This window comes from Bos grunniens, chromosome 3, assembly GCF_055505025.1.
Source record: "Bos grunniens cultivar Pamir isolate PY7600 chromosome 3, Bosgru_T2T1.0, whole genome shotgun sequence".
Taxonomy (NCBI): Eukaryota; Metazoa; Chordata; class Mammalia; order Artiodactyla; family Bovidae; genus Bos; species Bos grunniens.
In genome coordinates, this window is record NC_141167.1 from 55,403,260 (window position 1) to 55,411,585 (window position 8,326).

The 8,326-nt window shown below is 37.3% G+C and overlaps 1 non-coding gene across 1 annotated transcript; it reads right to left on the minus strand.

The window, feature by feature from the left end:
• Positions 1-7,720: 7,720 nt before the first annotated feature.
• Positions 7,721-7,838, minus strand: LOC147375656 (small nucleolar RNA SNORA26). The gene has a single exon (XR_015161752.1). It is a non-coding gene; the product is annotated as a small nucleolar RNA SNORA26 (small nucleolar RNA).
• Positions 7,839-8,326: the final 488 nt, after the last annotated feature.

An 8,326-nucleotide genomic window follows, 5' to 3' on the forward strand; every position in this document is an offset into this window, starting at 1 on the left:
TTCAAACTCAAAACTGCAGAAGCAACTCTTGCCTGAGTTTCCAGTCTGCCAGCCTGCTGTATATATTTCAGAGTTGTCAGCCTCCACAATTGTTTGAGACAGTTTCCTAAAATAAATCTTATTTGTTGTGTTCTTCTGGAGAACCCTCACTGATATACTGTGTAACCTTGGGCAAGCTACTTAATTTCCCTTTTCCTCATTTTCCTCATCTATAAAATTGGTGTAGTAATGGTACCTACCCCCACTGGGTTTTCTACATTAAAAAGTGTAAATTAAATAAACTTTTTAATGTAGAAAACCCAATGGGGGTAGGTACCTATGACCAACCTAGAAAGCATATTAAAAAGCAGAGACATTACTTTGCCAACAAAGGTCCATCTAGTCAAGGCTATGGTTTTTGCAGTGGTCATGTATGGATGTGAGAGTTGGACTATAAAGAAAGCTGAGTGCCGAAGAATTGATGCTTTTGAACTGTGGTGTTGGAGAAGACTCTTGAGAGTCCCTTGGACTGCAGGGAGATCCACCAGCGCATTCTAAAGGAGATCAGTCCTGGGTGTTCTTTGAAAGAAATGATGCTAAAGCTGAAACTCCAGTACTGTGGCCACTTCATTCGAAGAGTTGACTCATTGGAAAAGACTCTGATGCTGGGAGGGATTGGGGGCAGGAGGAGAAGGGGACGACGGGATGAGATGGCTGGATGGCATCATGGACTTGATGGACGTGAGTTTGAGTGAAATCCGGGAGTTGGTGATGGACAGGGAGGCCTGGTGTGCTGTGATTCATGGGGTCACAAAGAGTCAGACACGACTGAGCGACTGAACTGATCTGAACTGAACTGAAAGTATATGTATGCACACACATAGCTCATTACAGTGTCTAGCACTGCCTAGTAGATAATTGTTATCTATTTTATATTCTAAGAAGCCTAATGTTAACCTCAGTTATTAAAGGAATATCACTCTTAATTATGTATATTACTTTGGCTCAGCAGGTAAAAAAATCCACCTGCAATGCAGGAAATGTGAGTTTGATTGCTGGGTTGGGAAGATCCCCTGGAGGAGGAAATGGCAACTCACTCCAGTATTCTTTTTTTTTTTTTTTTTAAATATAAATTTATTTATTTTCATTGGAGGTTAATTACTTTACAATATTGTATTGGTTTTGCCATACATCAATATGAATCTGCCACAGGTATACACGTGTTCCCCATCCCGAACCCCCCCTCCCTCCTCCCTCCCTGTACCATTGCTCCAAATCCAATGGAGAGAGGAGCCTGGCGGCTACAGTCCATGGAGTTGCAGAGTAGAACACAGCTGAGCGACTAAGCACATAGCACACATACTACTTCTGAGCAGATTATACTGAGGTATTCGGAATTTTCTCAACACAGATATAAGCCTTCTTTGTGTATTATATCTGTCTTGAGCAATATGCCCTAAATACCTTCAGTCTTGCCAAAATACACATTGACACTGCAAATAACTATAGATTTTCAGGTATTTTGATGTGTAACTAAGTACTCATTAACTGTGTTGGAAGACACAAATGATTTACTACCTTTTAAAAAGCATGAAATGAAAGATGTTTTGTGGTTTATCCACCTTACTTTCAACAATCTGATCTCATGTTTCCATTGGGACTAAATTTGTGAATTCATATCTTCATTCAGGATACCCAATTTCTTCTGTACTTCATGGCCACTCTTATAAATTTGCGATCTGTAAAGAGATTCTGATGCTTAGGCAACTTTTCACCTAATTCATCATTTTTAAAAAAATATAGCAATGTCATATATTTTATTTGCATTAAAAAAAGCTCAGTAGAAATTTCAGTCTTTTTTCTTATACATGAACTTATGTAATGTGCATATTTTTTTACCACAGCTGTAGTTGTCACTATGGTTTATTTCACAGTGGAGTCTTAAGCTGTATCTTTTTTGACACTGAGATACTTTATTCAGACATACATTCATTTGGTTTTATCTTGATTTTCCTACTTTTGACAGGAAAATGGTTTTGTGGATGCTACTGGGTTTCCCCAGCCACATCCTCTTCAAGCTTTGATTTTGGATGTGACTGTGATAGATACTTTCCTGCTTTGTGCCTCAAGCACCAGCAGTATTGGTCAATTTTTCTGCCTAGGGGTTTTCCCCAAAGCCAGCAGAGCTGATTCTGCCCCTGGTGGGGGTGGGATGAAGTGTCCCTGCTGCAGCTCTCAACTAATGTAGAATGGGGAAAGCAATGGATGAGTAGCCTCTCATTATTTGAAGGAATGATTCAGATGGTAAAGAAACTGCCTGCAATGTGGGATACCAAGGTTCAATCCCTGAGTTGGAAAGATCCCTTGGAGAAGGAAATGGCAACACATTTCAGTATTCTGCCTGGAGAGTCCCATGGACAGAGGAGACTGCTGGGCTATAGCCCATGGGGTTGCAAAGAGTCAGACATGACTGAGAGACTCACATTTTCACTTTCTTTTTTCTTTTTCTGAGGTGACATCTATACAGTTCTCAGAGGTCCTTGGGGGGATTGTGCCTCCATTGTTTACCGCACTAACCAGTTCAGTAAAATATATTCCCTTGTTTTTCTCTCTCTCCCTTTCTTAATCTTCCTGCTCCCTCATTCTGGCTTCCTTCATTCCTTCCCAAGTAAACTCTCCACCTTCAAAGTCCTTGTCACAGGCTATGCTTTCTGAGAAACTCAACCAAGACACATTTATAGGAAATGTTCTATTTTGCTAGCTCTTTATTGGAAAAACTATATCAACAACAGCTTAAGAACACATGTTTATTCATTCTTACTCAGCCTTAGTTTTGGAATAAAACAAGGAGTAGTGGAGATGAAAGTGAACTATAAAGAGCATTTCCCATGTAAAGGAAACAGTGCACCTAAACTCCAGCCAGCTGGTAACTTCTGGGAAGAGGCTAGATCTTTTAATTTTTCAAAAGGACCTGGAATAATTAAAGTTTTTGAAACAAAAAATTCAAAATAAAATATCTTGCTTTTAGTCTGGATTCAGTCTTTGGTTTACCAATTAACAAAATAAAATTGCTGCTGCCAAGTCGCTTCAGTTGTGTCCGACTCTGTGCGACCCCATGGACTACAGCCTAACAGGCTTCTCCGTCCATGGGATTCTCCAGGTAAGAACACTGGAGTGGGTTGCCATTTCCTTCTCCAATACATGAAAGTGGAAAGTGAAAGTGAAGTCGCTCAGTCGTGTCTGACTCTTAGCAACCCCGTGGACTGCAGCCTACCAGGCTCCTCAGCCCATGGGATTTTTCGGGCAACAGTACTGGAGTGGGGTGCCATTGCCTTCTCCAAAATAAAATTACGTATCTGTAATAGCTTTTCTGTGTGGTAGCCAAACCAGTGGGTGTCATATTTCTAGGGATAAGCATAATAAAAATGTCCAGGATCTAAATGAAAAATACAAAATCTTATTAAGAGACACAAAAGAATCTTCAAAAATTGTAAGTATATAAAACTTCCCTAAATTAATCACTAAAAATAGCACAGTACCAGTGAAAATTACAATTGTTTTCAACCTGAAAATATTAATATAAAGGTCATTTAAAAATAAATAAATTAGCTTGATTGCTTCAAAAAACAGGAAGAGATACTTGCTAAAGCAGAAATCATTAAATTTATTACATTAGGGTAATTAAAACATTGTGAAACCACAATAAGACATCATTTCACACTCACTAAAGTGAATTACAAGCTGGAATCAAGACTGCAGGGAGAAATATCAGCAACCTCAGATATGCAGATGATACCATTCTAATGACAGGGAATGAAGAACTAAAGAGCCTCTTGATGAGGTTGAAAAAGGAGAGTGACAAAGCTGGCTTAAAACTCAACATTAAAATAACTAAGATCATGGCATCTGGTCCTATCATTTCATGGCAAATAGATGGGGAAAAAGTGTAAACAGTGGCAGATTTTATTTTCTTGGGCTCCAAAGTCACTGTGAATGGTGACTACAGCCACGAAAGTGAAAGACGCACTTGCTCCTTGGAAGAAAAGCTATAATCAACCTAGACAGTGTATTAAAAAAAAGAAGCATCACTTGGCTGACAAAGGTCCATCTAGTCAAAGTTATGATTTTTCCAGTAGTTATGTAGGGGTATGAGAGCTGGACCATAAAGAAGGCCGCATACTGAAGAACTGATGCTTTAGAACTGTGGTGCTGGAGAAGACTCGAGAGTTCCTTGGACAGCAAGGAGATCAAACCAGTCAACCCTAAGGGAAATCAACCCTGAGTATTCATTGGAAGGAGTGATGCTGAAGCCCCAATACTTTGGTCATGCGAAGAGTGACTAATTGTAAAAGACTCTGATGCTGGGAAGGATTGAAGGCAAAAGGAGAAGAGCGGGGCAGAGGATGAGATGGTTAGATAGCATCACTGACTCAATGGAAATGAATTTGAGCAAACTCCAGGAGATGGTGAAGGACAGGAAGACCTGGCATGCTGTAGTCCACAGGGTGGAGAAGAGTCAGAAATGACTTAGCTATGAAACAACAACAACAATTCAAGACAAATCATTAAGCAAGATAATTTTATATGAATAAGCATGGTTCACAAGAACAATATCATGGTCATAAACCATTTCCTCACAGTATTTCATGTAAAAATGTGTTAGATATACATAAATAACGATAGAAACAATAATTTTAGAGCACCCAATTAACTAAACAAATTATACCCAAAAGCTAGATATTTCAATAATGCATTTAAAATAAATTATTATGCACAATCATTTAAATTACTATTGGATGTAAAATAAAGTTCAAACTCAATTTCATACTATTTAGAGAAAGTGAAGATGTAATTTTCATATTAAAATATGAAATATATCTAAAAGTCCATTCAAGAGAAAATTCAAAACTTTAAGTATTTTATTATTGAAGCAGATGAAATTTAAAACAACTGAATTAAACATTCACCCAATGCATTTGAAGATGAACAACAGCAACAAAAATATTGAAAGCACCATGAACTAAAGGAAAATGTGTAGGAAATTCAAAATTAATGTCATTCCCCAAACTCAGAGGATGAGCACAGCACCAAAAATGATAAAGAGTACAGAGCAAATAAGAGATTAATGACTCAGGAAATAGACAACGGCAACTGATAAAAATGTAAAAATCTGTTACTTGTCTAAGAGTTGAGAACCCAATAATCTAATATTCTTGAAAAGCCTAGCAAGCAAAATTGAAATAAAGAAGAAACTACTAAAACCAATGATAAGAAATTAGAGTAACACATTTTTAAAAGTTAAGAAGTGCGGCACACAGTTCCAGGCTTATGATATTAAAAAATCTGGATAAAGTTGATTGTTTCTATTCATCCTAGTTTCTCCTGTCTCAACATATAATGTACAAGTGAATAGTATTTTGCAGTGTTCGATACTGGTTTGTTAACCAGTTGTATGTTAACTGTGTTGTATAGCAGATCTCTACAACTTATTCATCTTGGAAAACCAAAAATATGCATATATCCAAATTCAAGAGTTGCCTACATGAAGTGTGTACAGTTTGTTTGTGCATAAATTATACCTCAGTAAAGCTACAAATGAACAGTATTCAACTAATTTCTTATAATGGCACAGGCTGAATTAACTTCAGAATATAGACTCTATTATTGTTTTACTTTTTTTGAAACATTGATTTGTTTTGTCTCTGGTCGCTTTGTTTAATAATATTTTTGCATACTACATCTCTATCTCTCCACCTGTCTATTAGATAATTTATCTTTTATCCATCTTTTTAAAAAAGTTTTATTGGAGGATAATTGCTTTGTGTATACTAGTTTCTGCCATATATCAACATGAATCAGCCACAGGTATACATATGCACCCTCCCTTGTAAACCTCCCTCCCACCTCCCACCCCATCCCACCATTCTAGGTTGAGCTCCCTGTATCACACAGCAAATTCTCACATTTTTTTTTACATATGGTAATGTATATGTTTCCATGCTACTCTTTCAATTCATCCCACCCTTTCTTTAATCTTTTCTTTCGTAGAGTGTTATACATATAAGCCTTCCAGTATTTGCAAAACTCTTTCAAAGTTTCTGAAAGCAGGTTGCTAGCTCCTAAGGTTGAAGATAAATTGGAGTCTCATTGTAAATACCACAATATAATCTTATTCTGTGGGTACTAAAGCATCAGCATAAATTTGCGTGGTCTCACATCTTTCTCCAAATGCACTATGTTTTAGTGGTCTCAGCTTGATAATCTGGGTCAAAATAAAGAATCTTGGTGAGAAGCTCATGCTTCACTATAGCTCATCTTTCCCAAGGTCATAAATAATCAAAGACAAATTGTGCCTTCCTAGTATGTCCAATGAAGTTATCACGCCAAAAGGCATGGCAGTGGAACAGGGAATTAGGAAATAATCAAGCAATTTGTGCATTAATAGAAACAACATCTGTTGGATCCTGATCTCTGTACTTTGTGTTCTTCAAAACAGGTGCTTAATTTTCCAGTGCTAATAACTGTGTAAATTGTAACACTATATCATCTTCATGGGAAATACTAATCTTTCCTTCCCTCTTAACAAATATTTGTTAAACTCCTTTCAATATCTCCTAAATTTAAAAGCCATATATTAAAACTGTGTATTAATCATTAAGCTCATGGTAACTGAGTGGTCAATGTTCATTTCATAAGAATAGAAAACACAATGGGAATTTGAAGTCTATATTGGGTTTTATCAATTTAAGAACACCTGGTAGTTTTAAGCATAAAATAATTTGCCCTTAGGTTCTTTTTAAAAAATACTTTAAAAAAATATAATTGGTTTACAAAGTTGTGTTTGTTTCTGGTATATAGCAAAGTGATTCAGTTATAATGAATCACTGAGGTCAGCAGTAAAGAATCTGCCTGCCAATGCAGGTGACCTGGCTTCAGTCCCTGGATTGAGATCTTCTGGAGAAGGAAATGGCTACTCACTCCAGTATTGTTGCCTGGGAAATCCTATGGACACTGGAGGCTGGCAGGATGCAGTCTATGGGGTCACAAAGAATCAGACATTACTGAGTGACTAAACAGTAGCAACATATATATGTATAAAAAATAGTTTACATGTGCTAATCCCAAACTCCCAATCCATCCCTCCCCCACCTCTCCTCTCCTTTGTTAACCACAAGTCTGTTCTGTATGTCTGTGAGTCTGTTTCTGTTTCATAGGTAAGTTCATTTGTATCATATTTTAGATTCCATATATAAGTGAAATCATATGGCATTTGTCTTTCTGACTTGCTTCATTTAGTATTATAATCTCTAGGCCCATCCAAGGTGCTGCCAGTGATATTATTCCATTCTTTTTTTTTTACAGCTGAGTAGTATCAGGGTCCATGGAGGAGGACATGGCTACCCACTCCAGTATTCTTGCCAGAGAGTCCCCATGGACAGAGGAGCCTGGTGGGCTGCAGTCCATCGGGTCAAAATTGTTGGACGTGACTGAGTGACTAAGCACAACACAGCACAGTATCAGGGTATCCATGTTCCATGCCATGTAACCTATCAGCCATGTATGACTATATCAGGATTAACACTTTTAAGATGACCTGGAAAGGGCTAATGGTAATTAGTAGGTCCCACTAGATTCATTCATTTTTTTTTTTTTTTATTGTCAAACCGAAGGTCAAGTTTAATGACTTTGGTGTTAACTATACACATACTAGTAAGTGCTAAGACTTAAAATCTTCTGGTTCAGTTGTGACTCCAGACAGGATCCAGAGAGGAGTTCTAAAATCTCTTCTCTGGGTTTTATGGAGACTTTCTTTACTGTCCTGTGTTAGCCTCTTAAGGCACTGCATCATAGATTCATACATTATCAAGAATTTGAATATGGAAATATGGAGAAAATTAGTTAATTGATAGCTAGAGGGGAAATAGACAACTGAGCTGTGTTGGTAGCAGAAAACTAGAGTGATGTGAGGACTGTCATAGTGGGGAGGATTAAAAGCTGACCAGATTTTCAGAGCTGTCCTGGTGGCTGAAAGATGGTTTGGTGCCTTGAGGACCAAGAGTGCTGTGGACTGGGAACTTGACTTTTTGTGAATTTCTGTGACGATTAATCATGTGCCTAGGATTCTTACTTTCTTCGTTTGCCTGTACATACTATCAATTAGATTCTTATTAATTAAAATAAACGTTCTGTTTATGAATGATGCACACATACAACCACACACACATGTACTTTATTTACTATTTTCAAACATTTTTGCTATATTCTAACCAAGATTTTAAGGAAATAGCCAGTAAAGTGAAATCAAGCACTCATGAAGTCATGAGAGCAATATCTCTAAATTAAGATG